The sequence below is a fragment of the Lithobates pipiens genome, unplaced genomic scaffold (genome assembly GCF_037356315.1).
Source record: "Lithobates pipiens isolate NorthernLeopardFrog02 unplaced genomic scaffold, aLitPip1_a1.2 Scaffold_1, whole genome shotgun sequence".
In the NCBI taxonomy this organism is placed as follows: domain Eukaryota; kingdom Metazoa; phylum Chordata; class Amphibia; order Anura; family Ranidae; genus Lithobates; species Lithobates pipiens.
The window spans coordinates 237,237,976-237,259,465 of record NW_027507685.1 but is presented as its reverse complement, the minus strand read 5'-3'; the positions used below and the strand labels follow the sequence as shown (position 1 = coordinate 237,259,465).

The 21,490-nt window shown below is 44.2% G+C and overlaps 1 protein-coding gene across 3 annotated transcripts in view; it reads right to left on the bottom strand.

Annotated features, from left to right (window-relative positions):
- Nucleotides 1-21,490, bottom strand: part of LOC143985666 (carbohydrate sulfotransferase 6-like) — a 76,345-nt gene that overhangs the window by 44,241 nt on the left and 10,614 nt on the right. For 2 of the 3 annotated variants that reach the window (XR_013275929.1, XM_077484738.1), the window contains exon 2: nucleotides 18,951-19,017. The exons of the other annotated variant lie outside the window; for it this stretch is intronic. The gene's annotated coding sequence lies outside the window, so the exon portion shown is untranslated. The remainder of the gene's footprint in view (nucleotides 1-18,950; nucleotides 19,018-21,490) is intronic. 3 annotated transcript variants of the gene reach the window in all.

Here is a 21,490-nt window from a genome sequence, read left to right as displayed (position 1 = left end):
ACAGCAAGCAGGATCTGGAGCCGGAAAGGGATGTCAGCAAAGAACACGATCGCAGGAGATAGTTTCTGTGATGTGACCAAGGTGAAGGCAGAGCTCCTCTGGACTGGATGGCTTAAGTAGGCAGGACTGACAAGCAGGATATCATCAACAGCTGAGTAACTGTGGAGAGATAGGAGCTGGTAATTAGCCAACAGCTGAGCCGCCAGCTCAGAGAAGGAAGGGCTGAGTCCAACCCTGACAGCACCACCTCATCAACAACCCCCATGACAGCTGATCACATGATGTAAACAGAAGCCGGATATCATAAAGCCGATAGCTGGCTTTTGTTAAAGGGGCATTGGTCCCAAAATTGCCAACCAATGCCACCTATCAGTGGTAATTAGTGTCAATCTCTGCCTCATCATCAGTATCACTTATCACACGCGCGTCTGGTGACGCCTCATCAGTGCCTATCAATGCAGCCAATCAGTGTCCATCAGCGCAAATCCATGAAGGAGAAGAATAACCTGTTTGCAAAATTTTATAACAAACTATGGAAATGTTTGTTTTATTTTCAAAATTTTCAGGCTTTATAAGGTTTCTTTAGCAAAAATTAAAAAACCCAGTGGTGATAAATACCACCAAAAGAAAGCGCTATTTGTGTAAAAAAAATGATAAAAAAATGAGGTTTGGGTACCGTGTTGCATGACCGCGCAGTTGTCATTCAAAGTGTGACAGCGCTGAAACCTGAAAATTGGCCTGGGCAGGAAGGGGGTAAAAATGCCCAGTAGGCAAGTGGTTAACCACTTCCCACACAGCCTATAGCAGATTGATGGCTGGGCGGTGGTTCTGTTATCCTGACTGGGCGTCATATGACGTCCAGCAGGATAACATGTTGGCGCGGCGATCGAGCGTGCTGTGTGTCAGTCCCGCATCTCTGATCGTAGTGAGGAGCCTCCGATAGAGGCTTCTTAACACGTGATCAGCTGTGACCAATCACAGCTGAACCAGGAAGTGCGGGTAAACCTCATTCCTCGGTTCGCACTGACAGGGACAGCCGATCGGCGGCTCTCCCTGTTAGAGGGGGGTCTGTGCTGTTAAACTACCCATTGATTATCAGCACAGCCCCATCAGATGTGCTTATCAGCTGCCAGTGAGTGCCCCATTAATAAAGTCTGCCAGTGCCAATCAGTGCCCACCACAGTGCCAATCAAAGCCCAATAAAGTGCCAATAAATGCCCATCACAGTGCCAGAGCTCAATACAGTGCCAATCAGTGCCCATCACAGTGCCAATCAATGCCCAGCAGTAACACCTGTCGGTACCTCATCATCGGTGCTGCCAATCAGTGCTGCCTATCAGTGCCACCTGTCAGTGCCCATCAGTGCTGCCTATCAATGCCCATTATTGTTGCATATCAGTGCTGCCTATCGGTGTCCATTAGTGCTGCATATCAGTGCCCATCAATTCTAGATATCAGTGCCTCCTCATCAGTGCCACCTTATCAGTGCCAACTCATCGGTGCCCATCAGTGCCGCCCCATCAGTGCCCGTCAGTGAAGGAGAAAACAAAATTTTATGACAGAACTTTTTTACACCTTTAACATATATTTACGCATTTCACATTTAAAAAAGTGCAAAATGTAAAACTTTTGTAAATAACTTTTCAATGCTTTGTACCATTGCTGACAGCTGAAGTGTAAACAAAACAGTTGCGGAAGGTATCGGTAATTGGTATCAGTGAGTACTAAAAAGAAAAGTATCAGTACTCATACTTGGTATTTGGTATCATTGGGTATCATTGGGTCCCTAATTTTAACGCCTTTAACCACTTCAGCTCCGGAAGGATTTACCACCTTAATGACCAGGCCATTTTTTGCAATAACGGCACTGCGCCACTTTAACTGACAATTGCACAGTTGTACGACTTTGTACCCGAACAAAACTGACGTCCTTTTTTCCCCACAAACAGAGATTTATTTTGTTGTATTTGTATTTTTTGCACTATAAACTAAAAAAAGACTGACAATTTTGAAAAAAAAAGCAATATTGTTTTACTTTCTGCTATAATACATATCCAAAAAAAAATCTATATAAAAAAAATGTATTCATTAGTTTAGGCCAATGTGTATTCTTCTACATATTTTTGCTAAAAAATTAGCAATAAGCGTATATTGTGAGAAATATTAAACGGATGAGAATTGAATTGTGTATTGAATTATACTGCCAACATCCTAAATGGTATAATGGAAAACATACATAAAGCGCATATAGGGGACGTCCCTTTGGACTTTTAGAATGGCAGAATAGTATGTATATAAAAAAAAAAAAATCACGATTAAGTAAAAAGGCACAATGGTGCCAACTTTATTCATTTATAAAGGTAGAAAAAAAAAATAATAATAATTATAATATATATATATATATATATATATATATATATATATATATATATATATATATATATATATATATATATATATATATATATATATATATATAATATATATATATATATAATATATATATATATACACACACACACACACACACACACACATATATATATATATATATATATATTTTTTTTTAATGGTAATGGCGGCGATCTGCAATTTTTATTGGGACTGCGACATTGCGGCGGACAAATCTGACACCAAGTGTCACTTTTTGGGGACTAGTGACATTATTACAGTGAACAAAAAATGCACTGATCAATTTATAGATGCCACTGGCAGGGAAGGGGTTAGTTAACACTAGGGGGCGATCAAGGGGTTAAATGTGTTCCCTGGGTGTGTTCTAACTGTGTTTGGGATGGGCTCACTGGGACAACTCAGAGATCGCTGTTCCAGATTACTAGGAACAGCAGATCTCCATGTTGTGCCCTGTCGTAACGGGGATCCGCTTTGTTTACATAGGCAGATCCCCATTCTGCCTCTCTGTGTAGGGATCGCGGGTAGCCGGCAGAGATCAAGTCTGCTCGGACTCGCGGCACACGCCCACAGTGTCTATTGCATGAAAGGACGTACAGATACGTCGTTTTGCGCAATAGAGCCACCCTGACGCAGTATGGTGGTCTTAAAGTGGTTAAAGGGTAAAAACGAATTTTATTGCCTGAACACAATTTTGCAACTTTATAAAAAACTGTACATATCATTGCAACTACTTTGTGTATCCAGGCGGATTATACCGCGTTTTTTTCAGGACAAATTGGGCTTTCGTTTGGTGGTAAATGGTGATGGATATCTCCTGATATTATAATATATTTTATTATTTTTGTCAAAGGAAAACTGTCTCAAAAATAGTAAAAAAAAAAAAATAATAATAATAATAATTTTTAATTTAGCTGTAGTTCATAGTGAATTCATTCACGTCATAGCTGTGCTTCTGTTGCATTTTTTCCTTCTTTTTGAATCTTTCTTTTAACATTGAATAGTGTGAGAAAGTGGCTGTCACTTGCGTTGTTCGCTGCTGTCAGAATATATTATATATGTGTTCCTTTGTAGAGTTAATATACACTAATAAAAAGGTGTATTCTCTTTGTAAGTAGAAGAGGAAAATAAATAAAGGAGTGTCTGCTTATTTTATGTAGCACCCTCCTAGATTGGTGCCAGGATTGGTTAGATTTAGTGCTGGCTCAGTGTGTTCAGTGGAGCCGTGTTTTGTTGCTAGGTAAATTTAGTTTCATGTCACGTACACACGACCAGACTAGGTCCGACGGGATCAGGACAATCCGAGCGTGTGTGCGCTAATCCAATCGTTTTTCCTTAAAAAAAATGCTAGAAATTGAACATGTTTCAAATCTGTCCAACGGACTCGATTCCTATCGGGAAAACTGTGTATGTTGGTCCGATGGACCAAATACGACTCAAGGGAAGCTACTGGCTATTGAACTTCCTTTTTTAGTCCCGTTTTACATCATCATGTTCAAAACGAACGGACTTTCGAACAGACTTAGTCCGGTCATGTGTGGCCAAGTCCGTTCGTTCAGAGTCTGTCAGACCTCTGTCGAAAATCTGTCGGGAAGACCGTCGGACCTAGTCTGCCAGGAAAGTCCGGTCGTGTGTACGCGCCATCACTGTAACCACATACCACCCAACTTTTTGAGATGGGAATGTGGGACACCTATCGGCAGGGCTTTTTTTCCCAAAAAGAATATGTGCAGGATTCACCTCTGGTCTCCGCCCCCTACCCAGCTTTGAGCACTGCCCCTTGGTTCCAACCCCTACCCACCTACCGGTATTGCCCATTTTAGAGAATACAGAAAGAAGTAACATTTTGTGGTGCTATATTGTATGGAATTTGTCAATAACAAGAAAAGCAGTCAAATACAGTATCTAAAATTTACATTTTTGTAAATATTTTATTCTATCTTTTCATGTGACAACACTGAAGAACTGACACTTTGCTACAATGTAAAGTAGTGAGTGTACAGCTTGTATAACAGTGTAGATTTGCTGCCTCCTCAAAATAACTCAACACACAGCCATTGATGTCTAAACTGCTGGCAACAGAAGTGAGTACACCCCTAAGTAAAAATGTCCAAATTGTGCCCAAAGTGTCAAGATTTTGTGTGGCCGCCATTATTTTCCAGCACTGCCTTAACCTTCTTGGGCATGGAGTTCACCAGAGCTTCACAGGTTGCCACTGGAGTCCTCTTCCCCTCCTCCATGATGACATCACGGAGCTGGTGGATGTTGGAGATCTTGCGCTCCTCCACCTTCCATTTGAGGATGCCCCACAGATGCTCAATAGGGTTTAGGTCTGGATGCTTGATGCTTGGCCAGTCAATCACCTTTACCCTCAGATTTTTTAGCACGGCAGTGGTCGTCATGGAGGTGTGTGTTGGGGTCGTTATCATGTTGGAATACTGCCATAAGGCCCAGTCTCCGAAGGGAGGGGGATCATGCTCTTCTTCAGTATGTCACAGTACATGTTGGCATTCATGGTTCCCTCAATGATCTGTAGCTCCCCAGTGCCGGCAGCACTCATGCAGCCCCAGATCATGACACTCCCACCACCATGCTTGACTGTAGACAAGACACACTTGTCTTTGTACTCCTTACCTGGTTGCCATCACACACGCTTGACACCATCTGAACCATATATGTTTATCTTGGTCTCATCAAACCAAGGGACATGTTCCAGTAATCCATGTCCTTAGTCTGCTTGTCTTCAGCAAACTGTTTGCAGGCTTTCTTGCGCATCATCTTTAGAAGAGGCTTCCTTCTGGGGTGACAGCCATGCAGACCAATTTGATGCAGTGTGGAGTATGGTCAGGTTGACCCCCCCCCCCCCCACTTCAACCTCTGCAGCAATGCTTGTAACACTCATACGTCTATTTCCCAAAGACAACCTCTGGATATGGCGCTGAGCACGTGACCTCAACTTCTTTCGTCAACCATTCTGAGTGGAAACTGTCCTGTTAAACTGCTGTATGGTCTTGGCCACTGTGCTGCAGCTCAGTTTTAGGGTCTTGGCAATCTTGTTATAGCCTAGGCCATCTTTATGTAGAGCAACTATTCTTTTTTTCAGATCCTCAGAGAGTTCTTTGCCATGAGGAGCCATGTTAAACTTCCAGTGACCAGTATGAGAGAGTGAGAGCGATAACACCAAATTTAACACACCTGCTCCCCATTCACAATTGAGACCTTGTAACACTAACAAGTCACATGACACCAGGGAGGCAAAATAGCTAAGTGGGCCCCATTTGGACATTTTCACTTAGGAGTGTACTCACTTTTGTTGCCAGCGGTTTAGACATTTACAGTAAATTTACATTGTTATACAAGCTGTATACTCACTACTTTACATTATAGCAAAATGTAATTTCTTCACTGTTGTCACATGAAAAGATATAGTAAAATATCTACAAAAATGTGAGGGGTGTACTCATTTTTGTGAGATACTGTAGATCACCTGCAGCCAGCAACAATAGACCCCCCCCCCCATCAACAACAGATCCCCCAAAAAACAATGGACCACTTGCAACAAAATACCCCCCAAGCAACAATAGACCCCCAGAAAACCTCCCACATTTTTTGAGATGGGAATGAGGGACACCTCAAAAGTATGTAGGTAAAGGAGAATTGTACAAAAAATAAAAAAGATTGGTTAAACCCACAAGTGCTTTTTTCAACACTACTATTCCTTTATATTGGCTTTTGCAATTTACAAATGCAGCAATTTAGAAATCAGATGAAAGGTTTAGCACTGGAAAACACTTTTTGATATATAAAAAGTGCATTTTATATAAAACAAATTAGGGACAGTCCCTCGAAATCAGGGACAGTTGGGAGCTATGCCTCAGCAGCAACAACAAATCTCTCAGCATCCAGAATCCCTCAACAGCAGATCCCCCCAAACAACAACTAAACTCCCCAGCGACATAAGACCACCCCCAGCAACAATATATCCCCCACAAACAACTATTGACCTACACGCAAAAATAGATCCCCTCCGGTGATAATAGATCCCCCCCGGCGGCCAGTATCAATTGACCCTGTAGCACAACCCAGCACCCCAGCTGAGCTGCGACGGATCTGATCACCGGCACTTCTAAAACTCTCCAGAGGAGGCATACCTCCTGGGCAAGGGATTCATGAGAATCCTCCCATCCATTTCCTTGGGATTGTTAAATAGGGGACATCTTCCTGTGTAGAATCTATGTACATTTTCTATCCAGAATAGTTCAGATCAGATTTTTTCTTTCCCCTTTTTGGACCTTTGCTGGGATATCCATACTTCCTGTGGGGTTATCTGAGATTGAGTCTCATCCAGCCTCTCTGCTACATGGGGTCTAAGGGCTCCTATACCTTTTGCACAATTAATTGATACCATTGACATTTTGCTCTGTTTGTAAAAAAAAAAAACTCTAAGGCCGCGTACACATGCGCGGACTGTTCGCCCAACTTTGTCCGTCCAACAGTTTCAGCAAACAGTCCGCTCAAAATTAGCATGGACGGACATGCCCACACAGGGGCGTACCTAGAGCATTTGGCACCCGGGGCGGATCCTACATCTGGCACCCCCCCCCCCCCCCCATTTAAAATGAAAAAACACCCACAATTTATTTTCCATTTTCTCAAGAATATTTATTGTATACAGCACATGCCTGGATTCTGCACCCTGTATATAGGACATATCTGCACCCTGTATATAGAACATATCTGCACCCTGTATATAGGACATATCTGCACCCTGTATATAGGACATATCTGCACCCTGTATATAGAACATATCTGCACCCTGTATATAGGACATATCTGCGCCCTGTATATAGGACATATCTGCACCCTGTATATAGGACATATCTGCACCCTGTATATAGAACATATCTGCACCCTGTATATAGGACATATCTGCACCCTGTATATAGGACATATCTGCACCCTGTATATAGAACATATCTGCACCCTGTATATAGGACATATCTGCGCCCTGTATATAGGACATATCTGCGCCCTGTATATAGGACATATCTGCGTCCTGTATATAGGACATATCTGCGTCCTGTATATAGGACATATCTGCGCCCTGTATATAGAACATATCTGCGCCCTGTATATAGGACATATCTGCGTCCTGTATATAGGACATATCTGCGCCCTGTATATAGAACATATCTGCGCCCTGTATATAGGACATATCTGCGTCCTGTATATAGGACATATCTGCGCCCTGTATATAGAACATATCTGCGTCCTGTATATAGAACATATCTGCGCCCTGTATATAGAACATATCTGCGCCCTGTATATAGGACATATCTGCGCCCTGTATATAGGACATATCTGCGTCCTGTATATAGGACATATCTGCGTCCTGTATATAGGACATATCTGCATTCTGAAATCCCCCCTCCCCCATGAGGTCAGCTACACTATACACATGCCAGGGGGAGGGGGTGATGGACACAGCAGTCACCCTGACTCCCCCCCCCCCTCAGACCAGCACAGGGTAGACACAATACTCTAGCCTCTTCTTACATCAACCCCCCCCCCCCCCATCAGCTACACTATACACATGGCAGGGGGGAGGGGGACACAGCAATCACCCTGACCCCCCCCCCCCCAGACCAGCACATGGCAGGGGTAGACACACTCCTCCAGCCCCTTCTTACATCAACCCCCCCCCAATCAGGTCAGACAGCTACACAATACACATGGCAGGGAGAGGGAGTGGTGGATATAGCAATTACAGTCACTGACCCCCCCCCCACCATAGACCAGCACAGGGGTAGACACAATTCTGCAGGCTGCAGCCTCTTCTTACATCAATCCCCCCCTCCACTCACCACCTCAGGCTCTCAGTCGGCTAGGGAGGACTCCTATTCACTGTGTGGAAGCAGCCACCCCAGCGGAGAGAGATGAGACAGACACACACAGGCAGCAGCAGTGGTGGGTGGAGGCGGAGCTAGCAGGAGGGAATACAGTCACTCACTGAACAATCTGGAACAGTCCATTGTGGTCATGGCACGGGGGTGTTCTAAAAAAAACGAAAGTGAAAATGAGCAACCAGAGACAGCAGGGATGCCCTTGAGATGATCTGACGGTGTCACCCCGACTTGGGTGCGGAAATCACCCCCATATCAAAGTCACTTGGCCACTGACACCCCCCCAAAGTGTGGCACCCGGGGCGGACCGCACCCCCCGCCCCCATATTGGTACGCCCCTGTGCCCACACACGACGAACGAACAGTTTGCTGAAACCGTGCGCGATGACGTGAACAGCACGTACGACGGGACGAAAAATACGACGTCCTATACACTGCATTATAGCTTTCGGCGTGAAAATCCTTTCTGAGCATGCGCGGAACTTTGTTTGACGAACAAGCCTACACACGAGCGGGCTGTTCGCTGAAACAAGGTTTCAGTGGACAGTTTTTCGGAATTTCCGAAAAACCTTGTCCGTCCAACTGTCCGCTGAAACTGTCCGCTGAAAGCCCACACACGAGCGGACTGTCCGCCCAAACACTGTTCAGCGGACAAAGTTGGGCGAACAGTCCGCCCGTGTGTACGCGGCCTGAAGGAGGACATCAAGCCGGAAACGTCAGGTTCATCAGAGATGTCATAAATGTCTATATATGTGTTAAATAAGGCTGTTACTGAAAATTTTCGTGTTCGATTAATCGATTTTTTTAATCGATTAATCGACTAATTTTGATTCATTATAATGCACATACAGATCCAACTACTTTTAGCTGATCTCTTTGCATTGCAACTCTGCTTTAGTCAGTGGTAAATGTGGTATATACTATATACAATCACCGACACTAGTTAGTTTCCACAATCCATGACTTAACGTCACAGTTCACACAAATACGTTTTAAATTCAAACTGTAGCACTGACGTCAGTCTTTTTTTTTTCCACAGTAGCCTGACAATCCTTCCACCTGCAAATCCTTCCAATCCTGCAAACAGGTGGTCATGCAAGCGGGTATCAAAAGGGCTAACACGGACCATAAACTTCTCTCACGTCTCCTTAGATCTCAGCAAGGACACCCGGTCATGAGTAGAAAGAAAAGATCTAAGTGCTCACCGCTTAAGTATACGATTTCATTTTTGTGTTCAAACACAAACTACTCACATAAAGATGATAAAAACACAGCATGTAAAGCCGACACTCGTGTTAGTTCCGTAGGGCAGCAGCGGGTGATGTCATGCATAGCTGCTCCCCCGTACGCGTTACGTTCAATCATAACTTCAACGTCACTGGACTCCTCCCCCCCTTCCCTTTGTTAGCAGACGGAGGCACATGGGGAAGATGGGAGGAGTCCGGTAACGTTGTTGTCCGTGACATCACTGGATCTCCAACGGAACTCCCTGAAGATCCGGAAGCCGGCGGAGAGGTGAGTACCGATCAAAAGAATTTTGATTGATCAAAAAAATTAATAGATTAATCGAGGAATCCATCTTTAATTTCTACAGCCCTAGTGTTAAAATTACTTCATCTTTATACTTTTGTGCATTCCTGTCTATACGACAAGGTTTTTGATTATATTATATTTTTTTGTAATAAAATACTTGGTGTTTTTGGTGACTTTCAAAACCCCATTTTTTTACCCCAGCACCCCTTTCCATTACATACATTCAGTGCTAACGGTGCCGGAAATGCGTTCCTCCGCATTCCCGCTGCAAAAAAAGCCTTGCCTATTAGCAAGTATGTAGACATAGGACAAACCCCCTGCCATGTCCCCTTAACCACTCAAGGACCACCCTATAGCAGATGTACTGCCGCTCTGTGCAAAATCTTATATATTGATGTGATTCTGCACTTCAAAACCAATCTGCAGGTACCAGGCATTGGATGTCCGCCGGCGCCCGCCGATCATCAGACAGAGACACAGAACAGAGCTCTACCTAATGCCGCGTACACACGACCGGACTTTCCATCACAATAAACTCTGATGGTCTTTCTGACGGAGTTCCAACCGAAAGGACTTGCCTACACACAATCACTCCAAAGTCCGTTTGTTTCGCACACGATGACGTACAACGAGACTAGAAAAGGAAGTTCAATAGCCAGTAGCCAATAGCTGCCCTTGCGTCGTATTTGGGCCTTCGGACCAGCATACAGACGAATGGTTTTCCCGATAGGAATTGATTCCGGTCCGTCAGACTTTTTGAAAAAAAAAGTCAGCTGAAGCCCACGCACAATCGAAATATCCGATGAAATTATTCTGTCGGACCTTTTCTGATGGAAAGTCCAGTTGTGTGTACGCGGCATATGTAAACAAGGCAGAGCTCTGTTCTGGCAGGGGGGAAGTAATGGATTTTGTGTCCCTGAAAAAAAAGGAATAAAATCCATCACCTCCCCTAGTAAAAGCAGCACACAGATTACACAAAAGCCCTGGTTAGGTACATAGTTAACGCTTTGATCGCCCTAAATGTTTAACCCCTTCCCAGCCAGTGTCGCCAGTAAAGTGACAGTGATTATTTTTCGCACTGATCACTGAATTAGTGCCACTGGTTCCCACAAAGTGTCAAAAGTGTCAGTTATGCCCCGTACACACGATCGGACTTTCCGCTAACAAAATCGTGGAAGGTTGTTGGCTCCAACTTGTCTTACATACACACGGTCACACAAATGTTGGCCAAAAATTCAGAACATGAACGCGGTGACCTACAAGACGTACGACAAGCTCAGAAAAATTAAGTTTGATAACCAGTGCGGCTCTTCTGCTTGATTTCCGAGCATGCGTGAACTTTTGTGCGACGGACTTGTGTACACACGATCGGACTTTCTGACAACAAAGTTTTGTTGCCGGAAAATTTGAGAACCTGATAGCAAACATTTGTTGGCGGAAAGTCTGACAGCAAATGTTCGATGGAGCGTACACACGGTCGGACTTTCCGACAACAAGCTCACATCCAACATTTCCCGTCGGAAAATCCGACCGTGTGTACGCGGCGTTAGTGTCTGATTGACTGCTGCAATATCACAGTGCTGCTATAAGTCGCTGCCATTACTAGTATAAAATTAAATAAATTTCAGTATATATCCCATAGTTTATAGACGCTATAACTTTTGCACAAACCAAACAATATTTGCTTATTGGGAGATTTTTTATCAAAAATATGTAGCAGAATATATATTGGTCTAAATTTATAAAGAAATTTGTTCTTTATTTTCATTTTGTGGTATGTTTTGTAGCAAAAAGTGAAAAATATTTTTTTGTTTTTTTCAAAATTGTCAGTCTTTTTTTGTTTATAGCGCAAAAAATAAAAAACGCAGAGGTGTTCAAATACCACCAAAAGAAAGCTATATTTGTGGGGGGGGGGGGGACATCATACATTTTTTTGGGGTACAGAAAGGAGCTTACTCCAAAAAGGAGCTTACTGTCCTCCATCCATACATAATTCTCTTTTTGGAGTATCCTACTCAATTCCCTCAACCGTATCCCAATTATTAAAAAAATAAATACAAAAAATATCCTAATGTCACGTACACACGACCGGTTTTTCGATCAGAATAAACACTGACGGTTTTCTAGGTCCGTCAGAATTTTTTAAAGAAAAAGTCCTAGGAAGCCCACACACGATCGGAATATCTGATGGAATGATTCCGTCTGACCTTTTCTACCGGAAAGTCTGACCGTGTGTACATGGCATTAGACTGGGTTTTGAGGCAATGAGTGAGTGTGATTGTGTGCCTGGCTGGGAAATCTACAGGGAGAAGAATCTGGGTGGATAGAGCAAGGGGTTGCCTGAGGCTATACAAGATACCTTGGCAACAACAAGCTGATTTTGTACTAAACTCTCTGGAAGGGAGTGCACTTTTAAGAATTGAAGCAAGTTGGAAGCCAATATTCAACCCTTGGAAGCACTAGATGGGAAGGAAACCTCTTCAGGGTGTAGGCAGGTAGCCTGATGTATGTACAGTTAGCATCTGGCTGTCCAGGTGGAAGGGGTTCATGTTTTTGCCACCCTTCCCTGGTATGTGTGGGTCCAGCCTCCCTCCCGTGTCATATAAAAGGGAAGAGGTCTGGATCCTAGGGGCTCCCAGGGGGGGGGTTCTGGGGAACCCGTAGGGAATCTACACTAAAGAACTGCTGGGACCTATGGTCTGCCGAATCGCCGGAAGAATCCTGCAACATGGACTTCTCTGTCAGAGGACTGCCAAGTTTGGACTTTCCTCTTAAGCCCCGTAAACACACGAGCGGAAGTTCCATCAGAAAAATCTAGGATATTTTTTTGCGACGGAATTCTGCTCAAGCTTGGCTTGTATACATACGGTCACACAAAAGTTCTCTGACCTTTCGACCGTCAAGAATGCGGTGACGTACAACACTACGACGAGCCGAGAAAATGAAGTTCAATGCTTCCGGGCATGCGTCGAATTGTTTCCGAGCATGTGCAGGAATTTTGCTGGGGGGGAAGTCCAATGGAGCATACAGACAGTCAGAATTTCTGATCAAAAGCTCACATCGGACTTTTCCTGGTGGAATTTCCGATCATGTGTACAGGGCATAAGAGACTTCACCTGTGCAAGTAACCTGGGAAGCCACAGTTTGGTTCAATTAGGAGCAGAATGTTGTAACATGTTATACATCATGCCAAGTAAGCATTGTTTCATCTACTCTGAGCCTGGTCTGAGCTTATTCCAAAGGGGTGCAAGTGAGGTCTAGGACACTATTTAAAGAACTTGGGTCTATAACCAAAATGTGGAATATAAGCAACAATACTACAGCAAATATCCATGAGTAACTATGAGGAGAAACAACAACCAATCATTGGCGTGGTACCTGAAAGGTGACAGGTTCTCCGCTAACGAGGGTGTGTGCTTTGACTCCCTCCCTAACTGTTCATCTCTGCCGGTCACTGGGATTAGACTACCCAGATAGCAAGGATAACTTGCCACAAATTTGTTTCAGTGTTGACTTGTAAGTCTTGTTTGCTGGCTGCACATTTTCACTGGTATGTTGTACACTTGCAGAGCACTTGAAGCACAAGTTCTAGTTGACACTTTTCCAATTTGTAGCAATTTTGCTTGGCAAATCTTTAGCAGGAGCAAAGTTGCAGTGGTGAGTCTACGGCAAGAGCTCTGCAAGTCTACAGGAGAGAGCGAAGATGAAAATTCAGCCACAGTGACCCCTGTGGTGGGATGACTATTGCACAACATAACTGAAGCAGAACTTGCAGCAGACTTGCAGAATGTTTGCAAGGAAATTTGATCTGGAGTCATGCAATGCAAACTTGCTGCAATTGTGCAACAAACTTGCGAAGCCTGGCAAGCCTAGTAATAGGTCTAAGGCCGCGTACACACGGGCGGACTGTTCGCCCAACTTTGTCCGCTGAACAGTGTTTGGGCGGACAGTCCGCTCGTGTGTGGGCTTTCAGCGGACAGTTTCAGCGGATAGTTTGACGGACAAGGTTTTTCGGAATTTCCGAAAAACTGTCCGCTGAAACCTTGTTTCAGCGAACAGTCCGCTCGTGTGTAGGCTTGTTCGTCAAACAAAGTTGCGCGCATGCTCAGAAAGGATTTTCACGCCGAAAGCTATAATGCAGTGTATAGGACGTCGTATTTTTCGTCCCGTCGTACGTGCCGTTCACGTCATCGCGCACGGTTTCAGCAAACTGTTCGTCCGTCGTGTGTGGCCATGTCCGTCCATGCTAAGTTTGAGCGGACTGTTTGCCGAAACTGTTGGACGGACAAAGTTGGGCGAACAGTCCGCGCGTGTGTACGCGGCCTTAATATGAAAAAGCCCTGCGAGCTACCAGAGTTTATCACAAAAAGATACACATATATGAGTCCTAAAAAAGTACTGACTGTGCAGAAATTTCAGCTGCTGCCACTAATCACACTTCCATATTTTACATTGTACAAAAGAAATTAAGATCCTTAATGGGCAATGTTATCATATATCTGATACAAACATTAATCCATTTATAAATAATAATTAATTTTCCATAAAATCAATATTTAGTGAATATAAAAAATTCATAAAGTGCTGATGTGCCAATACTAAAAATATGTGAAACAAAGGGAACAAAAATCATAATTCATCAATAAAGTTCTCAATAAAGTGGTAAATTCTCTGTGATGGTGCTCCAAAATTATCCACAGTGACATCAAACTCGTGCTCCCCCCTGTGTGATTCTGCTCACCTCAGGGTGTGTGACTACACAATTAAGTTTGTTCTGAGATCGCGATTCTGCGCTCTATAATTTATGGATTCTGCAGGATCTTAGGTTGTTCAGTGAGGGTACATATATGAAAAAATAAGGCTGGATAGTGATTTATCGTTTAAAACAATATTTATTAAAAGACATATTCTGCAGGGTACTCACACTCTTAAGTGCTTACAGCACACCACTCTGTAGCAGAAAAATGCATATACCATCCAGTAAGGCCATACATCCGTATATATCTCCACAGCTGCTCTGATGAACGTCTGAGCTGCTTCCTACACTGTCCTGTCCCCTCCCAAACATGTGTTGACACAATGATATGTTGTGTCTTTCTCAGGGGGATTCAGGGGTATCTCATACAAAGGGAAACAGACCTCATAGCGCCCGCTGACGAAGACGTAATGACGAAACACGTCTGAGTGTAACCACATGGTTTCAGAGGCTGCCAGCAGCTTTGAGCTCTACCCGGGAATCACTGTGTATAGGACAACCTAGGATTGGTGAGAGAGATCGTGTAGGCTGAGCGGTTATAATCATATATTCATGTATTTGTTTTGACCCTTTGTAAGTGCAATTTTAAGGGGGGTTTATGGGAATAAAAGTGTTAACAGGATTACGCTATAAGGTCTGTTTCCCTTTGTACAAGATATTGTGACTGGTGGAGGACCCCAATCTAGCGTGACTCTATGAGAACAAAGATATGATCAAAGACGTATGACTTTTGAGGATCTGGCGAGTGCCAATTCTGAGGGGAGCGATTTTCACGAGGTGTGGTGAAGGCTTTTACGCAATAATACATCCTTAGATTAATTATCGGACTCACCTCTCACATGGTGCAACAACTTTGAACTTTTAAAATTAGGGTATGCAATACACCAGACGAGTGCTGCCTATGCTTCAATGATTATATTCATTGTGTTAATTTAGGAATGTGAGATAATGATGGTTAAAATTATATAGTGACTGCTTTTTGAAAATGTATGTAAATAGGTTTTTTTTATGAGCGATGGATTTGTGAATTATTCGCTTTTAGGTTTTAGAGATCTATACCTGCTCACTTGGTACGGAAGAAGTTAAGTGAGAACATGCATGAGGTCTGCACTAGATGCTCGGTGGGATCCCCAATCTGTTACTGGGAGTGAAGTAACAGAGGTACGCTGGACTGGTGGAGAGGACAGTGGCTCAGCATGCCCTTTCCGAATGCAACACATACATTAGTACAAGTTTTTAGAACATGACACAAGGAAGTTTAACCTTTTGCTTACTAGGCACTTAAAAAAAAAAAGTCTGACAGCTGATCACATAGTAAGAGGCCGGGATCTCATAGACTCGCTGATCGCAGAGCGTGCCGGGCATGCCCTGCAGGGGGTCCGCAGGCAGCTCGAGAACGGGAGGACGTCTATATACTGCCTCCCAGCAAAGTAGGTCCACACTGCAGCCGCCTTTCAGCTATAGCGTGGACGGGAAGAGGTTAAGGAAGAAATCTGTTTCTTAAGTACTGCACACACGTGGCTCGTCTGAATTTGGAGATGGCCTTAATGTTTGGACGTTCGCATGACCGCGGTTCCTGCCTGGTCCCCTGCCATTGGTGAGAACGCCCTCACGAGAAGTACTATGCTGCACAAGGGTTAGTGGCCCTATTCAGTGTCTGGTGAAGTCCAAGAACCCACCCCAAGGGGGAACCTCTCATGTGACCCTTGCTTGATGCCCAAAGAGACAGGACAAGAGAGGACCAGCAGTCTCATCGGCATATCATGAAGTCACGTACCAGTGACGCAATGCACTCGGCAAGTGCCGAGTGACGTCACTTCCGGTCCACGCCCGAGACCGGAAGTTCAGAATTTTTCCACGCTGCATCATTGAGTGAACCCTCAGTCACGTTGTTTTTTCACACATCTCTGCTATTTTTATATGTAAGTGACTACTTTGTTTTATTAAAGTTGTTTATATTTACTACACTATGGTGATCCTTTTTTTCCATTCCATGTGTGAGCTGAATTACATCTGCCACAGAATGATCTTCACCAGTCGATGATTGACTCTAATGATAAGCGCATTATCATTTATTTTATGGTGAGTGGCCACTACACACAGTGGTGGACTGCCAGTAGTTGGGATAGAGCACTGTTTGAATCGCTATTTACTTTGATTCCATTGGATCACACTACTTATCAATATAGACTTTATTTTTGATTCTACCATCATTTTACACATGACTTGGAATTATCACTTCTTATTTCATTTTAAATTTCATTATTATTGGACTTTCATGCATCATATGCTGAATGTTACATATTATTCAATATTTGTGTTTATAGTGTACATTTATGTGTAGTGGTCATAACCCGTTGCAGAGCGGCCTTGACTTATTGGGCTTACCAGTTACCTTCTCTCCGCCTGCTCTTCCACGTCTAGGGGTTCCCAGGGTTGATACCCAATGACCTGAACACTAACACAGATGAAGTCCTCTTTAAAAGGTTTTATTTTGCATCAAGAACCTTCAAATAACACAGTCTCTTAGGGAACAGAGGGCACGGGTGAAGAACTCAGGCACCTTGAACTGCAGGTCTAGCAAAGTCTCTATTTCCACCCAAAGAGTAGCCGTTTGCAGCTGGGTACTTCAAGGCTGAACAGATCTCTAGCCAGAGATCATAGCAGTCAGCACGTTGACTCAAACTTGATCAATCAACTAAGGGTGAACAGGAACCTTTTTTCCCTGTACCTGCAACGTTTCCCGTCTCCTCAATGGTACTGGAAAAGTGTGAATTCGCCAATGTCCTCCCCAACTCAGTAACTAGGCACTTCTCAGGATGCCACTTGCCAGCCCTCCTCCGAAGAGTCCTCCCCCGGTCACTTCCAAGAGCTGTGGTGTCTCTCCAAGCCGAGAGCACACCCGGACACTTTGAATCCTCCCTCAGTTACTGCGTCTCGAACCAGCCGGGTTCGAGACTCGGGAACATACGGATCCCTACCCCAGACCAAACGGGTCTACCAGGGGCCATTAACTGGAACATGTTGCGGGATGTCGAACACCTCATGACCGGGACCCCTCACGGGGCTACCCTGGTCCTGGAACCACTGACTGGCTCCGAGAAGGCCGATACCCAAACTTCCAACCAGACCTGGTTCTGGCCTGTCATGTGCACCTCACCGTCCACAGGACCAGGCAGAACTTCTAAGCACAGCCTGGCCAGACTGGTGTTAAGGCCCACCTACATAATCAACCCTCAGAACCTTTATTGTTCTGAGGCAAAAACTAAATTTACATGTGTATGACATTTTGTCCAAAATGTCATCCGCTACACATCCCCCCAGCCATTTAGACAATGTCCCCATCATCCAGGTAACAACCAGGATAAAAATCCTACGCAACAACAAAAAAACAAAGCAGTGCCTGAGTTCTTGATTTAGGTGTTGGGGAAAGGAAACATGTTTAACCCCCCTGACGGTATTCCCGAGTCTGGCTCGGGGTGGAATTTTTATACCAAAAGCGGTATCCCCGAGCCAGACTCGGGACTGCATTGCTGGATCCAGGAGGAGGTTTACTTACCTTCTCCCTCGGATCCAGCGTTGTCTCCCCGCTGTGCGAGCGAGCCGTGTCTCGCTCGATTCATTACATCGCCGATCTCCGTTCCCTGCGAGCGTTGCGACGCACGGGGACGGAGATCGGCGCCAAATTCAAAAAGTGAAACAAACAGTATACATACAGTATAATGTAATCTTACAGATTACATTGCTGTATGTAAATATTTCACATCCCCTTTGTCCCTAGTGGTCTGCCCAGTGTCCTGCATGCAGTTTTATATAATAAAAACTGTTCTTTATGCCTGGAAACTGGAGATTGTCCATAGCAACCAAAACTGTCCCTTTACATCAAAAATGATTTTAGACCAGCTAGAAAACATCGATAATAAATTGGAATCACTCGCAGAATTGAGCGATAGCGATTTGTGGGGAGATCCATCATCAAATACTGAAAAGTAATGACAGTGACAATTCTGCAACTGAGAAAATTTCTGTTTTTGATTTGATTACATTATTGAATCATTTTTATTATTGTTATATTATTATTTGGTACAATTATTTATAATTATTTATTATATTATAATTTATGATTTCATTTTTCAAACTTTATTATACCCGGGATGTCTGCTAGACTCTGGTTTGGACAGATTTAAGAGAGTTATTCCTAAGAATTGCAGGACTACAATATAAAACGCCAAATTTTCATGCAAAATAATTGTACCGCTTTTAGCACCTAAAATCCGAAATAATCGTACTGCCAGGAAGGTTAAACATTAACACTTGTCACAATGACACATTGAATACTGTATGCATACCACCCAGTTAACTATCTAAGCCCGTCCGGACTCCTCCGATGACCTTGATAGCCGATCTCGATGTACTCTGGAAAAGAAACATAATGCAAAAAGGTAACACTGTATACTATACACTGAGTTTTGAAGGACAAAATTCCGGCGTTATCACAGCGGAATTTCCTCCTTCACAAGCATGTGAAATATCTTTCTTAACCACTTCAATACAGGGCACTTTCGCCCCCTTCCTTCCCAGCCCAATTTTCAGCTTTCAGCGCTCTAGCGCTTTCAGTGACAATTGCACAGTCATATCATTTTGTTCGCACAAATAGAGCTTTATTTTGGTGTTATTTATTCACGACTCCGTTTTTTATTTTTTGCGATATAAGCGCAAAAAAGCGGAAATTTGGAAAAAAAAACTATATTTTCTTTTTTCTATTTTAAAAGAAATCCAATAAAATCTAATTTTGTCATAAATGTAAGCCAAAATGTATTCTGCTACATGTTTTTGGTAAAAAAAATTCCGTTAAGTGTATAATAATTGGTTTGTGTGATCACGGACATATGTACGCAAATGATCATGTACATGTGTGTGCAGGTGATCACGTACATATGTGTACAGATAATCATTGGGACATGTGATTTTAGTGGGACATATGTGGGGGACATGTTTTTATTATTAGGGACATGTGTTTTTATTATTTGGGGACATGTATGTTTTGGGGACATGTGTGGGGACATTGTGTTTATACTGTGTGGTGTGTTTACTGTGTGGTGATTTGTGTGTACACTAGACTGGTGATCAGTGAGTAAAAAGCTGTAAAAGCAGCTCATACTCACTGATCACCAGCCGGCTGCAGCGATCTGCTCTCCTCTCCTCAGCGATGACTTCTGTGTGAGGAGAGGAGGAGCCGATTGCCTAGCAACCGGCTGTTTGTTTACATCACATGACGGCCGTGATTGGACACGGCCGTCATGTGATCAGGAGGGCCAATCACAGAGCCCTCCTGCCGATCTGAGATGCGCCGTGTCCGGGTGACACGGACGCATCGGGATAGCGCCGCTGCGCGCGCGATCCCGCTCCTTCTGATGGACGTTCCTGAACGTCTTATCAGGAGTAGACGGCTCCCACCCGGCCGTATATGTGCATTGGCCAGGTGGGAAGTGGTTAACACACTCTAATCACTGGTGAAAAGAAAAGTCTCTGCGCACTACCACTATTTTCTGCCGACTCATGCCACCTAGTGGTCAGAGACACTGTAACTACAAGTCCTTTAACAAGCGAGCACGTTGGGCCAAAAGCCTGAAGAACTTGACGTGCATTTCTCTGTAGAACCACCTGTCTAACTACCCCAGAGTTTTTGTGGATTGCAGAAACACTGACAAAAAAAAAACTTGACTCCAAGAACAGCTCACTAATAGAACCTTGGATCAGGTAGAGTCAGGTCTTACCCTTGAGCATCAACTGTAGTGATGAAGTAAACGGTGCTCTCTTTATCCGGTCAGCATATTATGATGTCACTGTAGATGTGCCGACCATAGCTCCAGTGTAACAAACAGCCTTGAAATCTGTCATAAAGCTCCGGAGAAAAAGCCTTTTTCCGAAGTGGCTTTGGTACCTTGAGGTAGCTCCAATCATCTTCGTACCAAGCCTCACAATTTTCCTCAATCACAGTCATGACATCTCTGGGGACGTAGGGAAACTCCAACCCATACTCGGCAGCCACTCTTTTGTGTAACATTCTCTGTGACCTTGCGAGTTTTGGCAGCCCACGTGCATTTCCTTCTCCAGGCGGTATGCAGGAGTTTGGGGACTGCTGCACCAGCACGGCAGAGGCCCCTTTTTAGTGTGGACAGTTTCACAGGCTTTGGGAGAGTCACACTCACCGTGACAGGACCCGCCGCGTTCAACACTCCATTCCCGGAGGTCAACTCTAACCAGTCTGTAACATTTGCACAAGTGGCGGCCACATCATCTCCCCCTGCCCACAACAGTTCTTCCGACAATACCCCAAAAATGTCCCCATCTTCTAGATCCGACAGTGTCTCTAGCTCTGAATCTCTGTATTCCTCTGCTGGTAAATAATTAGACAAGGATGTACTCACGGTCAGACTTTTATCCGCAGCAACCTTCTTCCGCTGATTGGATCCAGCTGGACTCGTGGCAAAACTCTGCGCGGCTTCCTTGAAAACTTTGTGCGCTTTACTCTCTCCAGTGGAGGCATGGTGACTTCCGAAAGAATGGTAGAAGCAGTGTTCATCTGCTCCAGAGTCGTTTCCTCCACAGTCTCCGCGATGGAAGTAGTAGCATCTCTCTCCGGAACATCAACAACAACCGGTGTCACCTTTGTGGAAGGTCTCACCAACGCAGCAAAAACAGCTGGTTCATCTGTAATTATACCCGTGGCCCAGTCCATGCAGTACGCCCTAGGCGACCCAATTGGTTGTTCCACCTTGAAAACATATACTCCACACTTGCCACATCTAGAGAATGGCCGAGGGTTAGCGACCAGACCATCGCACTTTCCGCACAGCATACCCAGGCCGTCGAAGTCTCCAGTAGT